The sequence below is a fragment of the Macaca nemestrina genome, chromosome 1 (genome assembly GCF_043159975.1).
Source record: "Macaca nemestrina isolate mMacNem1 chromosome 1, mMacNem.hap1, whole genome shotgun sequence".
Taxonomy (NCBI): Eukaryota; Metazoa; Chordata; class Mammalia; order Primates; family Cercopithecidae; genus Macaca; species Macaca nemestrina.
In genome coordinates, this window is record NC_092125.1 from 109,761,468 (window position 1) to 109,777,708 (window position 16,241).

General features: G+C 45.1%; 1 long non-coding RNA gene across 3 annotated transcripts in view; it reads left to right on the forward strand.

The window, feature by feature from the left end:
* LOC112429486 (uncharacterized) overlaps positions 1-15,910 on the forward strand; it is a 44,384-nt gene extending 28,474 nt beyond the window's left edge. For 2 of the 3 annotated variants that reach the window (XR_011617448.1, XR_011617446.1), the window contains 2 exons: positions 2,383-2,524; positions 14,888-15,910. This is a non-coding gene — a long non-coding RNA (uncharacterized lncRNA). The remainder of the gene's footprint in view (positions 1-2,382; positions 2,525-14,887) is intronic. The other variant, XR_011617449.1, reaches the window with a different exon arrangement.
* The last annotated feature ends 331 nt before the right edge of the window (positions 15,911-16,241 follow it).

Below are 16,241 nucleotides of genomic sequence, written 5' to 3' on the forward strand. Positions count from 1 at the left end.
ACCACATTCTCTGCATTTGGCTAGAAGGTCAAGCTTTGTTTGCGATGCACTTTGAAAGGAAGTGCAGAGGTCTAAGAGGTAAAGCTGGAACAGAAAACTAAAGGTGTAAAAATGTCCCAATGGACAGGACTTTGTGGGAAAGTGGAGGTGGGGAGCTGAAAATCTTAATTCTCTACCTCCTTGTTTTTCATGCAGAAATGAAGTTCTTTATCTCACTCAAAGGAATTAGCCCAGAGAAGCCCTTTTCCCTTATAAGTTTTAGGTCTACTGTGAAGGTTTTCGACAACCTTTTGGCTAATCCAGTGGATCTCAAGCACGGGTGATTTTGTTCCCCTGGGGACACTGACCTATGTCCGGAGGTGTTGGTGTCACACTGGGGTGTGTGTGGGAGTTACTGCATCAAGTGGGCAGACGCCAGGGGTGCTGCCAGACACCCCACAGTGCACAAGACAGCCCCGCAACACAGGATGATCAGAATGCCAGTAGCGTGAAGGTGAAAAATCTTGGGTTAATAGGATATTATTTAATTTTTGACAGATTTTCCATGCTTTGTGGTCAGTTAAAAGGGTAGGGTTTAAAAATTTTTATTACAAAAGTATAAACACTAGAGGGCAGTACCTGCCTGATAGTTGCAACAGATGTTACTATGGGGGTCTTTGAAGGAAAAAAAAAAAAGCTGGTGATTTAGGTAACTAGAAGCTAAGTCACTACAGGAGACCCTTAAAGAAGCATTTAAGTAATTTTAAATCAAAAGACAGTTTTGCTTGGTGTGGTGGTGTGCCTGCAGTCCCAGCTCCGCTTGAGCCCAGGAGATGGAGACCTGTTTGGGCAGCACAGCAAGACCCCATCTTTTTTTTTTTTTTTTAAGAGTTTTAACAACTGCTGCTTTTGAGGTCAGGAAAAGCAGAACAAGCGGTTTTTCTTCTGCTTCTCTATAATAGTGGCTTGTGAGCTTTTGCCAGAGAAAGGGGAAAGTTTGCACTAGGTTCTCACACACAGAAACACTAACGTCATTGCCACTTACACTTCTATTTGCTCTGAGGAGGCAGATGATGGAAAGTCGCTATTCCTAGGGCATGTAGATCATTATAATGCTGTGGGAGATGTGTCTGGAACAGGGGAACTTGGAGCAGACAGGGAAAACATCACGACTGAGTCCATTAGACAAGTCAGAATCTGACTCAGCTCTTTTTTTTTTTTTGAGATGAAGTCTCACTCTATTGCCCAGGCTGGGAGTGCAGTGGTGCAATCTCGGCGCGGCTCACTGCAACTTCCGCCTACCGGGTTCGAGCGATTCTTGTGCCTCAGCCTCCACAGTAGCTGGGACTACAGGCACACGCTACCATGCCCGGCTAATTTTTGTATTTTTTTGTTGTAGACATGGGGTTTCACCATCTTGGCCAGGCTGGTCTCGAACTCCTGACCTCAGATGATCCACCTGCCTCGGCCTCCCAAAGTGCTGGGATTACAGGCATGAGCCACCGAGTCCAGCCTGACTCAGCTCTTTTGAAACGGATCAATAATATCTAGTTTGTTGCTTGCAGCTATTTACATTAGCTAGCTATGCAATAACGCAGTATAATTTTCTGTTTTTTCCTAAGGTTCAGTCCAATTTTAAAAAACGAAACAAATAGGCCGGGCGTGGTGGCTCACGCCTGTAATCCCAGCACTTTGGGAGGCTGAGGCGGGCGGATCATGAGGTCAGGAGATTGAGACCATCCTGGCTAACACGGTGAAACCCTGTCTCTGCTAAAAATACAAAAATTAGCTGGGTGTGGTGGTGGGTGCCTGTAGTCTCAGCTATTCAGGAGGCTGAGGCAGGAGAATGGCATGAACCAGGGAGGCAGAGCTTGCAGTGAGTCAAGATCGCACCACTGCACTCCAGCCTGGGCGACAGAGCGAGACTCCGTTTCTTAAAAAAAAAAAAAAAAAAAAAAGAAACAAAAAAAAGAAACAAATGAAGCATTTTTTGTTTTTAGTGTCAGAAATCTAGGCTCAAACCAAGTTTTTGGATATGTTAATAAAAGTTGACCTCACCTGTGCCCTCAAATAGGACAAACCATTTGCTAAATTCACATTAAATCTACACATTCCTAGTGGGGCACAGTGGCTCATGCCTGTAATCCCAGCACTTTGGGAGACGATGGCAGGAGTTCGAGACCAGCCTGGCCAACATGGTAAAACCCCGTCTCTACTAAAACTACAAAAATTAGTCAGGCATGGTGGTGCACACCTGTAGTCCCAGCTCCTCAGGATCTGGGAGTGAGCCCAGATCATGCCACTGTACTCCAGTCTGGGTGACAGAGCGAGACTCTATCTAAAAAAAAAAAAAAAAAAAACCAAAACTGCGCATTTCTTTTTATTTATTATTAAATATTTAAGGTACACAGTGGTATCAAGAATGGACATTGATCTACTTGTCACTCAGCTTAAAAAATGAAACATCAACAATGCAGTTGAAGCCCCCTGTGCACCCTTCTCCAATTGTATCCTTCTCCTGCCTCCTTGCTGCCGTCATTTCCAGGTAAATGAGTTTGATGTGGAACATTCCTTTTTTTTTTTGAGACAGAGTCTTACTCTGTTGCCCAGGCTGGAGTGCAGTGGTGCAATCTCAGCTTACTGCATCCTCTGCCTCCCAGGTTCAGTGATTCTCCTGCCTCAGTCTCCTGAGTAGCTGCGGTTACAGGCGAACAACAACACGCCTGGCTAATTTTTGCATTTTTAGTAGAGATGGGGTTTCGCCATGTTGGCCAGGCTAGTCTTGAACTCCTGACCTCAAGTGATCCACCTGCCTCAGCCTCCCAAAGTGCTGGGATTACAGGCATGAGCCACCATGCATGGCCTCTTCAGACTTTTATTATATATGTTAAATATGCCCAGTAATATATAATTTCTGTATATTTAAAATTTGTATATAAATGACATTATAACTGTTCTTCTGTAATTTGTGTTTTCTCTTAAATACGTTTGTAAGATCATCCATGTTGATACATGTAACTCCAGTTTTTGTCTACCAACATTTTTGGTATCTGCATACTTGCTAATTCACATAATGATGTTATGAACATTCTTATATGTAGTTGAGTTATGCATATGTAAGAGTTCCTTTTTTTTGTTTATTTTTAAGACAGACTCTTGCTCTGTCACCCAGGCTGGAATGCAGTGGCACGACTTCGGCTCACTGCAACCTCTGCCTCCTGGGTTCAAGTGGTTCTCGTGCCTCAGCCTCCCAAGTAGCTGGGATTACAGACACGCGGCACCGCACTCAGCTAATTTTTGTATTTTTTTTTTTTTTTTTGAGACGGAGTCTCGCTCTGTCGCCCAGGCTGGAGTGCAGTGGCCAGATCTCAGCTCACTGCAAGCTCCGCCTCCCAGGTTCACGCCATTCTCCTGCCTCAGCCTCCCGAGTAGTTGGGACTACAGGCGCCCGCCACCGTGCCCGGCTAGTTTTCTGTATTTTTTAGTAGAGACGGGGTTTCACTGTGTTAGCCAGGATGGTCTCGATCTCCTGACCTCGTGATCCGCCCGTCTCGGCCTCCCAAAGTGCTGGGATTACAGGCTTGAGCCACCGCGCCCGGCCTAATTTTTGTATTTTTAGTAGAGACAGGTTTCACTATGTTGGCCAGGCTGGTCTTGAATTCCTGGCCTCATGTGATCTGCCCACCTTGGCCTCCCAAAGTGCTGGGATTACAGGCGTGAGCCACTGTGCCTGGCCTGTAAGAGTCCTTTAAAGCAGGGATTGGCAAACCGTGGTCTGGCCTGTGGACCTTCCACCTTTTTTTTGTATGACCCGGACACTAAGGTGGTTTTTACATTTCTGAATGGCTTTTAAAAATGGAAAGACTAATATTTTATGACACATGAAAATTCAAGTTGCAGTGTCCATAAGTAAAGTTTTATTGGAACAGCCATGCTCATGCATTTATATATTACCTAAGGCTGTTTTCAGGCCTAGTGAGTAGTTGTAACAGAGACTGGCTGGTGTTCAAAGCCTAAAATATCTGATATCTAATTCTATGCAGAAAATGTTTGCTGATTACTGCTCCAGTGTGTACGTGGAATGAAATTGCTGGGTTCCGCATATTCATTTTTTGCTGTCTTATCAGTTAGATCTATTTTTTAAAAATGCAAAACTCTATAATCTGTTGCATCAGATTATATTTTCTAAAACCCTTTTTTCTTTCCTTTTTTTTTTTGAAATGAGGCCTCACTATGTTGCCCAGGGTGGATACAAATTCCTGGGCTTAAGCTATCCTCCTGCCTCAGTCTCCCAAGTAGCTAGGACAACAGGCATGTGCCAGCCTGCCCAGCCTTTCTGAAGCTCTTAAACAAATATAAAAAGAACTCTTTGGATCTTATGTTTTCATTTTGTTTAAGTAATGAGCTTTAAACACATCCTTGTATAGTTTCTTTCCCTCTCACTCCAGTGGTCCTGATTGTTGTAGTGGTGAGGAATACCAATTAGGTGTATCTTTCTTTGGAGTGGAGAAAAGACTAGGAAAATAACAGACTCGTATAATTTTTTAACTTCCTTTCAAGATCTTTTTTTTTTTTTCAGACGGAGTTTCACTCTTGTTGCCCAAGCCAGAGTGCCATGGCGCAATCTCAGCTCACTGCAACCTCCCGCTCCCAGGTTCAAGCAGTTCTCCTGCCTCAGCCTCTAGAGTACCTGGGATTACAGGCATGTGCCAACACACCTGGCTAATTTTTTGTATTTTTAGTAGAAGCGGAGTTTTACCATGTTAGCCAGGCTGGTCTCGAACTCCTGACCTCAATTGATTCGCCCGCCTCAGCCTCCCAACATGCTGGGATTACAGACACGAGCCACCGCTCGGTCCAAAATCTCTTTTATTTATTTATTTATTTATTTATTTATTTATTTTGAGACGGAGTCTTGCTCTGTCGCCCAGGCTGGAGTACAGTGGCGCAATCTCGGCTCACTGCAACCTCTGCCTTCCAGGTTCATGCCATTCTCCTGCCTCAGTCTCCCGAGTAGCTGGGACTACAGGCGCCCGCCACCACGTCTGGCTAATTTTTTTTTGTATTTTTAGTAGAGACGGGGTTTCACCATGCTAGCCAGGATGGTCTCGATCTCCTGACCTCGTGTCCGCCCATCTCGGCCTCCCAAAGTGCTGGGATTAGTTGTGAGCCACTGCACCCGGCCCAAGATCTCTTTTAAATACCCAAGAATAAGTCATCTAAAAAACGCAAGTGTTGGTCACTGGCTTTTATTGGTCACTGACTTTTCTGCCCTCTACTAGAATACAGAGTCCATAAAGACAGCAATTTTTGTCTACTTTTGTTGTTACTTGTAAAAATGCCTAGCATGTAGTAGATGCTCAAGGAATATTTATTAGTTGAATGAATTTGAAGAACTCCACTCATCTGGATGAAAACTTGAAATTCACTGAACTATTTGGACATAATACATTAATATTTAACAATACTGTATTTGGAATTATGGAAGACACTTCCTGTTTTCTTTTCTTTTCTTTTCTTTTTTTTTTTTTTTGAGATGGAGTTTCGCTCTTATTGCCCAGGCTGTAGTGCAGTGGCTCAGTCTTAGCCCAGTGCAACCTCTGCCTCCTGGGTTCAAGCGATTCTCCTGCCTCAGCCTCCCGAGTAGCTGGGATTACAGGTGTGGACCACCACGCCTGGCTAATTTTTTGTATTTTTGGTAGAGATGGGGTTTCACCATCTGGGCCAGGCTGATCTTGAACTCCTGACCTCATGATCCGCCCGCCTCGGCCTCCCAAAGGGCTGGGATTGCAGGCGTGAGCCACTGTGCCCAGCTAAAAAGGTTTTTAAAAAATTACTTTATTGAGGTAAAATTCACGTGTGAAAATATTTCTATTTTTACATTTTGGAAGGCTGTATTATTTGATTGGGAAAAGATAGATGGGCTGTGCGTGTTTATTTTTTGTTTTTGAATTTTTTTGTTACTCCATACCCTGAAGAGTCCCTTATTGTTGATTCCCAGGGCTGAGGACTGACTTTTTTTTTTTTTTTAAATTAGTGCTGGTTTCTATGGGATGCAAACTTTTCTCTAATAGCTGAAAGCAGAGGCTTCTGGGTGCTTTCAAATTTCTTCTTTCTTCACGGTGTTAAAAGAGCGCCTTGCCTCCTCTGTGTGTCGTTAGGCGTACTGGAGTGCAGAATAGAAAATGCAAAGCAAGACAGCCGTACAGGCGGTTTTTCTTTTTAAAGGAGTTGATAGACAAATGGCACAGAGTTCACTGTTCTCGCCAGCTGAGAGTTTAGCTTCCAGAAAGCACTACTTTAGGGAACAAGTGAAGCAGTGTGGAGGGCCTGAAAGGCTTCATTGACACAGCAGCCGGGAGGCTCTTGTAGCGCATTGTGTGGGGTGCGGTGCCTTCGGAAACCAGCTCTCGAGATGTCTACACCCCCAACATCCCCAACGCTGAAAACATTAGGGTTTTTTTTTTTTTTTGGTTGTTTTTTGTGTGTTTTGTTTTTTGCCATTATACTTGGTTTTCCAAGTGAGATTCCTGGAAAGGTATTTGCTTTTATTTGTTTTTGTTTATTAGTTTCCTCTGGGTGTCAGTCAGTTCTTCGCATGGTCACTTGGCTTACTTGGTAGGAACATGAGGGATCCGGGTGGTGGGGCCGAGGCAGTTTCCCCAACAAATCACTGGTACAACATGAATGTGTTTGTTTTCTGAATGAGAATCTAAGTGCTGCCACCAAAAAAGGTGTACTGGGGTAGGAGAAATAAGGTTAATTTGGAGCCGGCAATTGAAATCATTATTGATAGTTTCCTAGTTTTCCTGAAGGTTCATCTGGAGAGATGGAAGTCTAAGCTAAGGAATAATAGATCTGTACCAGTGAAGTTGTAGAATCACTTGCAGGCTCTGAGGGTCTGTCCCAGGGAAGACCCAATGATCCGTGGCGTGTTGGTTTGGTATAGAAAGGCCAGGGCCGCCGGGCGCGGTGGCTCAAGCCTGTAATCCCAGCACTTTGGGAGGCTGAGATGGGCGGATCACAAGGTCAGGAGATCGAGACCATCCTGGCTAACACGGTGAAACCCCGTCTCTACTAAAAAATACAAAAAACTAGCCGGGCGAGGTGGCGGGCGCCTGTGGTCCCAGCTACTCCGGAGGCTGAGGCAGGAGAATGGCGTAAACCCGGGAGGCGGAGCTTGCAGTGAGCTGAGATCCGGCCACTGCACTCCAGCCTGGGCGACAGAGCCAGACTCAGTCTCAAAAAAAAAAAAAAAAAAGAAAAAGAAAGGCCAGGGCCAGGCAAGCTCTTCATCCGTGGTTTTTATTCAGGTATTAATAGAGCTCCTAGTATGTGTCTGGCCTTGAGAAGGGATGTGGCTTGTGTTCCTGCACTTTGAGGGGTTTCGAGTCATAAACCCATAGACCATGGAAGATCCTTAGAGATCGGCAGTCCTCCTCTTACTCTGTGGGGAGCACTGAGGCCCAGAACGTTGGCTTGCTCAAGGTTACACAGAGAGTTAGTGGTGGCCTCTTGAGAGGCCAGAGCTTTTTTTCGAGACAGAGTCTCGCTCTGTTGCCTAGGCTGGAGTGCAATGGCCTGATCCCGGCTCACTGCAACCTCCGCCTCCCAGGTTCAGGCGATTCTCATGCCTTAGTCTCCCGAGTAGCTGGGATTACAGGCACCTGCCATGACGCTCGACTAGTTTTTCTATTTTTAGTAGAGACAGGGGTTTCACCATGTTGCCCGGGCTGGTCTCGGACTCCTGAGCTCAGGTGATCCACCCGCCTCAGCCTTCCAAAGTGCTGGGATTACGGGCATGAGCCACTGTGCCTGGCCTAGAAGCCAGATCTTTTTACTCCCAGTTTTATATTTTTCCATTCAACTTCCATTGAAAATGCCTCATAGTTGTTAGAGAACAGTTCAAGAGAATATATAATTCAGTGTTAAAATCGAATAATCAACTGCTACTGCATAGGGGGAGAGTTCATTGTTCACTGGAGCTATCTGGAAGTGTGACAGATTTTGAAGAATGGGAATGGTGTGGACATTCCAAAAGGACCACAAAACCTTGTCTCTGTTCTGTGTTGTCTGGGGATGTCCATGAAGAAATGTATAACCCTCAATCCAAGTGTGAAGCCTTTGCACATGCTGTGGGAGCAGGTATGTTCAGGGAGTGCCCCTGCTGAGCATCCTGCAGACTGATAGGGAGAGAGACATATTGGGTAGAGACCACTCTCTCCCCAAGCAAAACCAAAGCAAGGTGGGGCGGAGGACCCAGGGTGGGAGGGGAAGTGAAGTCCAAGTGATTTACAGGTTTCCAAGTAGGCTTGGAAAGGCATTACACATTTGAGGATGAACCTGGGTCACTAGAATTTTGACTCCATGACAGAAGGGGCCTTTGTGGAGGTCTTGATGTAAAGAATACGAGTCGCCTCTCAACTTCTGCATAGCTGCTAGAAGTTAGTTCTCAATCTTAAAGTTCGTTCTTTTTCTAGAGGATTGCTGAAAGCAAAAGTAACAGTCTTAACCATCTGCCACTTAAGAGGAGATTTATTGCTTTTTAATGGAAAGGATGCTTGTTCCAACAGGAGAAGGGTATGGCTCAGAGAAGCAAGCCTGGCTGGGCGCAGTGGCTCACGCCTATAATCTCAGGACTTTGGGAGGCTGAGCTGGGTGGATCACCTGAGGCCAGGAGTTCGAGACCAGACTGTCCAACATGGCAAAACCCTATCTCTACAAAAAAAATACAAAAAATAATTAGCTGGGCGTGATGGTGCACCTGTATAGTTCCAGCTACCCGGGAGGCTGAGGCATGAGAATTGCTTGAACCTGGGAGGTGGAGGTTGCAGTGAACCGAGATTGCACCACTGCACTCCAGTCTGGGCAATAGAATGAGATTGTCTCAAAAAAAAAAAAACCAAAAAAACAAAACAAAACAAAAAAAAAGCAGCTGCAACTTCATCTCTTTGGCCTCCCTGAGCATATATTTTGGTCACTGCTCTGCTGTCAACTGTGGAATAGTGGGGATCCCTAAAGAGCAAACAGCATGCAGTATGGCTGGAGTTTAGAGCATGGGGCGGCCCTGAGGTGTCTATAAGGGGAATGGAGAGGAAGGACAAGGCTAAAGAAAGAAGCGGCTAGGATCACAGAGGCCCTGTAAACCGTGTTAAAGAAGGTGGACTCTAACTCAAGGGCAGTGGGGACTATAAATATCAGATTTTAAATTTTACTTTTTTTTTTTGGATACAGAGTCTTGTTCTTGTTGCCCAGGCTGGAGTGTAATGGCACGATCTCGACTCACTACAACCTCCACCTCCCATGTTCAAGCAATTCTCCTGCCTCAGATTCCCGAGTAGCTGGGATTACAGGCGCCCACAACCATGCCTGGCTAATTTTTTTTTTTTTTTTGTATTTTTAGTAGAGATGGGGTTTCATCATATTGGCCAGGCTGGTCTTGAACTCCTGACCTCAGGTGATATGCCCGCCTCGGCTTCCTAAAGTGTTGGGATTACAGGTGTCAGCCACCACGCCAAGCCAGATTTAAAATTTCAGATCACTCTGATTGCAGTGTGGGCATACGAAACAGTAGAGTTAGTGACACTAATTAGAAGACTGTTGCAGTCGTTGAAGAGAGAGAGGTTGATGGCCTGAACCTGTAGAGGCAAAACCATGAGTAGCAATGTTGGCACTCAGGGCAAACAACTCAAAATTGACCTTCAAACAGCTCTGTAATGCAGGATAGCGCTTGCAGGCAGGTGTGACTGGTAATATGCCTTTTGATAGTTTTCAGTTTAACAAATAGTCTGGATAACCAGGTGCTATTCTTTTTAAACAATTATGTTTTAAAGGAAAACATGCCCCTGAGATTTTGGAATTCAGGAGCAAAGCACGGTCCACTCCTGTAGTTGGGCTGGGGCAGAGGCAGTGGGAAGCAGGTGGTAATCAGATTTGGGAGATATTTAGGAAGTAGGGTGGACAAGTAAAGCTTTTGATAGAAAAACATGTTTAGTTAAAGTTGTTTTGTTTCGTTTGAATTGAATTAGTAATATATGCCATGGTAAAATTCAAACAGCACTAAAGGCATGCAATGAAAAGTGTCTCCTTCGGCTGGGCACGGTGGTTCACGCCTGTAATCCCAGCAGTTTGGGAGGCTGAGGAGGGTGAATAATGAGGTCAGGATATTGAGACCATCCTGGCTAACACGGTGAAACCCTGTCTCTACTAAAAATACAAAAAATTAGCCAGGTGTGGTGGCGGGCGCCTGTAATCCCAGCTACTCGGGAGGCTGAGGCAGGAGAATGGCGTGAACCCAGGAGACAGAGCTTGCAGTGAGCTGAGATCGCGCCATTGCACTCCAGCCTGAGCGACAGAGCGAGACTCCGTCTCAAAAAAAAAAACAAACAAAAAAACTGTCTCCTTAACCAGAGTCAGCCATTCTTAACAGTTCTTGTGTATTCTAGAGCTTTTTGTGCCACTGTAAGCCTATATTTAATTTTTATCTTTTATAAAAATTGGAACATACTATACACTTTGCTCTTCCCTTTACTAATTCACTTAACATTGTATTTTGGCAGTCTTGCTACATCTATTTTTGGTTTTGTTTTTAAAGAGACAGGGCCTTGGTCTATCGCTCAGGCTGGATTGCAGTGGTGCAATTATAGCTCACTGTAACCCCAGACTCCTAGGCTCAAGGGATCCTCCTGCCCCTGCCTCCAAGTAGCTAGGACTACAGGGGTGTGCCACCATGCCCAAATAATTTTTAAAATTTTTATAGAGATGGGATATCCCTATGTTGCCCAGGCTGGTCTCAAACCCTGGCCTCAAGTGATCCTCCTGCCTTGGCCTCCCAGAGCGTTGGGATTACAGGTGTAAGCCACCATGTCCTGCCTACTTTGCTCTTTTGAATAACTATTTAATAGTCTGTTGTTTGAATGTGCATTCTCATTATTTATTTAAACTAGTCTCCTTTTTTTTTTTTTTTTTTTTTTGAGACAGGGTCTCGTTGTGTTTCTCAGACTGGAGTGCAGTGGCATGATCTCAGCTCACTGCAACCTCCGGCTCCTGAGGTCAAAGTATCCTCCCGCCTCAGCCTCCTGATTAGCTGAGACTACAGGTGTGTGCCACCACACCCAGCTAATTTTTGTATTTTTTTTGTAGAGTCGGAGTTTCACCCTGTTGCTCAGGCTGGTTTCAAACTCCTGGGCTCAAGCGATCCACCTGTCTCAGCCTCCCAAAGTGCTAGGATTACAGGTGTGAGTCACCACAACCAGCCAAATTGGTCTCCAAATTGATGTACATTGGGGCTGTTTCTAATTTTTGATATTTGAGTTAGATTTTTTAAAATTAGATTTTAAATTGAGGGAAGAGACACAAAATAATGAAGGAAGAATTCTAGGTGGTGAAAAAGATTTATACATAAACAGAGACCACTAGTGTCTTTGTGTCTGACGGACTACTCTTGACTTTCCTAGGCCGTAGGATGAACATATTTATGAGGAGTGAGGTGGGAGAGTAATGGGTGTTTCTGCAGACCCTTGAGTCTATGTGTAGAATTGGGATGTGACTTAGGAACTGGGCATTTTTAACAGGGTCAGAGTGAAGCTGTCCATAGCCACTTCTTCTCCAATTAAAGATCTTTCAGGGGAGCAGGCTGCCACAGCTGTGAACATTGATCACACTCCGCTTTGGTAAAAATGCCTTCCTAGCCGGGCGCGGTGGCTCAAGCCTGTAATCCCAGCACTTTGGGAGGCTGAGACGGGCAGATCACAAGGTCAGGAGATCAAGACCATCCTGGCTAACACGGTGAAACCCCGTCTCTACGAAAAAATACAAAAAGCTAGCCGGGCGAGGTGGCGGGCGCCTGTAGTCCCAGCTACTCGGGAGGCTGAGGCAGGAGAATGGCGTGAACCCGGGAGGCGGAGCTTGCAGTGAGCTGAGATCCGGCCACTGCACTCCAGCCCGGGTGACAGAGCGAGACTCCGTCTCAAAAAAAAAAAAAAAAAAAAAAAAAAAAGCCTTCCTGCCTGTGCACAGACATCACCCTGTTGTATCCTAAATCCACCTGTTGTCATAGTTGTTTCTCTGGGCACCCCAGCCATAGTAAGAAATATGAAGTATTGGCTGGGCGCAGTGGCTTAGGCCTGTAATCCCAGCACGTTGGGAGGCCAAGACCGGTGGATCACAAGGTCAGGAGTTCGAGACTAGCCTGGCCAACATAGTGAAACCCTGTCTCTACTAAAAATACCAAAATTAGCTGGGCATGGTGGCATGTGCCCGTAATCCCAGCTACTTGGGAGGCTGAGGCAGGAGAATTGCTTGAACCCGGGAGGTGGAGGTTACAACGAACTGAGATTGTGCCACTGCACTCCAGCCTGGGCAACAGAGCGTGACTCTGTCTCAAAAAAAAAAAAAAAAAAAAAAAGAAGAAGAGAAAAGACGTATTTGTGAAGTATTTGTGAAATAAAAGAAGAGGTTTGCTGGCTTGAGTAGAAAGTTGTGTCAGGGAGGAATGAGAAATGGGCCATTTGTTTAAGGCCACCCCCGACTAGCTCTTCCTTTTCTTTTCTTTTCTTTTTTTTTTTTTTTGAGACGGAGTTTCGTTCTTGTTGCCCAGGCTGGAGTGCAACGACGTGATCTCGGCTCACTGCAACCTCCGCCTCCCGGGTTCAAATGACTCTCCTGCCTCAGCCTTCCGAGTTACAGGCATGCGCCACCACGCCTGGATAATTTATTTTATTTTATTTTATTTTTTTACATTTTTAGTAGAGATGGGGTTTCTCCATGTTGGTCAGGCTGGTCTTAAGCTCCCAACTTCAGGTGATCCACTCGCCTCGGCCTCCCAAAGTGTTGGGATCACAGGCGTGAGCCACCACGCCTGGCCAGCTCTTCCTTTTCATGTAAGCATGCTCTTAACTTTTCTGCTGGAGCTGGAGAAATTAGTTTTACCCAAGATTATGCAGCCATTTGCCAGTTGCATAATTTTGGGTAAGTTTCAACATCTCCAAGCTTCAGTTCCCCATCAGTCAAATGGGCATCATAATTGCCACTTGGCACAGTGTTGGGAAGATTTATTGAGTCAATGTATGTGAAAGGGCCTATGTTTCATTTTACTTTTTTGCAAGGCCTTGTCAGAATGGAGTTTCTAAGGCAATGTGTAATCCAACCCAAGATAATAGATACCAAAATGTCCTATTCTTTCCTGGGATGTGACTGCCAATGTTAACCTCCCATACTCTTAGCCTTTGTGCTTTACTGAAACTATATCTGAAAGTTCATCACCTTCAGGGAATTCATACAAAATTTCTTTACATTTGTACACTACTTTATAGCTGTTAAAGAGACCTTAGCAACAATCATCTAATTGGAACCCCCTAGCAAACCTTCTGTGGCAAGGCACATTTTATCACCATGTTACAGATAACATAAATGAGGCTCAGAGAGAATGATATAAAGAAACTGAGGGCCAGGCACGGTGGCTCATACCTGTATTCCCAGCATTTTGGGAGGCCAAGGCAGGAGGATCACTTGAGGTCAGGAGTTCAAGACCAGCCTGACCGGAGATCGAGACCATCCTGGCTGACACGGTGAAACCCCGTCTCTACTTTAAAAATACAAAAAAAACTAGCCGGGGGAGGTGGCGGCGCCTGTAGTCCCAGCTACTCGGGAGGCTGAGGCAGGAGAATGGCGTGAACCCGGGAGGCGGAGCTTGCAGTGAGCTGAGATCTGGCCACTGCACTCCAGCCTGGGCGGCAGAGCGAGACTCCGTCTCAAAAAAAAAAAAAAAAAAGACCAGCCTGACCAACATGTGAAACCCCGTCTCTACCAAAAATATGAAAGTTAGTCAGGTGTGGTGGTGCATGCATGTAGTCCCAGCTACTCATGAGGCTGAGGCAGGAGAATTCCTTGAGCCCAGGAGGCGGAGATTGTAGTGAGCTGCACACCACTGCACTCCAGCCTGGGCAAGAGTGAGAGACCTAGTCTCAAAAAAAAAAAAAAAAAAAAGATCCAGGTGCCATGTCTCATGCCTGTAATCCCAGCACTTTGGGAGGCTGAGATGGGTGGATCACCTGAGGTCAGAAGTTCAAGACCAGCCTGGCCAACACGGTGAAACCCCGTCTCTAGTAAAAATACAAAAATGAGCTGGGCATGGTGGCAGGTGCCTGTAATCCCAGCTACTCAGGAGGCTGAGGCAGGAAAATCACTTCAACCTGGGAGGTAGAGGTTGCAGTAAGTTAGATCGTGCCATTGCACTCGCCTGGGCAACGGAGTAAGACTCGTCTCAGAAAAAAAAAAAGAAACTGAGGCTCAAATAATAAACAGCAGAGACCAGGAGTAGATTACTTCTAGACTACTTCAAGACTAAAGAGATGAGAGGTAGCTTCCCTGACCTCAATCTGCCTAGGTTTGGAATTCTTGAGTCTGTTTCCCCAATCATGTTTTGCATCCTAGTAAAATGCATGCCACTTCTAAAATAATTTTTCTGTTGAAATAATAATAGCAGGCCGGGTGCGGTGGCTCACACCTGTAATCTCAGCACTTTGGGAGGCCGAGGCAGGTGGGTCACCTGAGGCCAGGAGTTCGAGGCCAGTCTGGACAACATGGCGAAACCCTGTCTCTACTAAAAACACAAAAATTAGCTCGGTGTGGTGGTGGGCGCCTGTAGTCCCAGATACTTGGGAGGCTGAGGCAGGATAATTGTTTCAGCCCGGGAGGCAGAGGTTGGAGTGAGCTGAGATGGCACCACTGCACTCCAGCTTGGGCAACAGAGTGAGACTCCGTCTCAAAACAACAACAACAAAAAGAAATAATAACATCAGCAAAATACTTTATTGTTTGTACAACACCTTAAAATTGATGGACTCATTTGATTCTTACAGTAGTCTCCTGGGTAAGTAGAGCAAACATGAGTTATTCTATTTTTCAGATGAGGAAATAGATGTTAGAATGGAGATCTGCCCAATGTCAAACAACTAAGAAGCAGAACTGGAACGGGAACCTGACTTTCTCGGCAGCAACTTCAATGCCTTCTTATAGGTTCATTATTGTTGTTATACTTTTATTATGCTTCTATTGTGCTGTGTAATTTGTTTTTAAAAATTCAAATTAGTTAACCTCTTGTAGACATTCATTGAAATACATTTGTTGAGCACCTGTGTAAACTGCTCACCATTTAGTTGGGAGAAAGGTAAATAAACAAAGTTACAAAGACAAAACATACTTTGCAATTTGGAGACTTAATAAATGTTTTTGATGACAGTGTGATGACAGCTTGTAAGTTAATCATCACAATGAAGGCTCAGCATGGTGGCTCAAGCCTGTAATCCCAGTACTTTGGGAGGTCGAGGAAGGCGGATCATGAGGTTAGGAGTTCGAGAACAGCCTGGTCAACATGGTGAAACCCCATCTCTACTAAAAATACAAAAAAAAATTAGCCAGGTGTGTTGGCGCGTGCCTGTAATCCCAGCTACTTAGGAGGCTGAGGCAGGAGAATCGCTTGAACCCAGGAGGCAGAGGTTGCAGTGAGCAGAGATCATGCCACTGCACTCCAGCCTGGGTGACAGAGCGAGACTCCGTCTCAAACAAACAAACAAACAAACAAACAAAAAAACCATGATGGACTTCTGTAAAATAAGAGAGAAAGTAGCCACATGTATATATACCCATGTGCATAAGCTCCCTCCACACACCCGTGAAATCATCTGAATTTTACATTTCAATAAGTAACTGGCACCTTCTTGGCATATTAATCTGTAGGAAATTACAGGCTATAGTGTTGTGGTATATTATCAGAGAACGTCAAGTAGATCTCAGTATTATGTTACTTTGACGTCACTGCCCGGCATTGCTTTGGTCTTTTCCTTACTACTAATATAAATTATTATTTATAATAATTTCCTTTGTAAACGGCATATTCCTTGCTTGATAATAAAGACTTCACTTACTTCTGTCCTCTTGCTGTTTGGGGTCATGATTGGTGTCTGCTCACCCTTCTCGGTTCTCCAGAGCAACATGTGACCTGAAGCCAACTCGGAAAAAGAAGAAACAGGTCAAAGAAGAGAGCAAAGATTAAACAGAACAGTGTGTTTGGAGCACTCGATCTTGAATTTAAAAAAAAGCAAAGGAGTACAACTCCCCTGTGCAGTGAATTGATTTTTACTCAGAGAGGTCTGGCTGTGGCCCTCGGCTACTGGGAGATGATCTCTAGGCCCCTGGAATGTCCTGCCCAATAGGAATGTCATTGTTTGCCTCGGGAGCTTGGCCACCATATGCTTGATGTG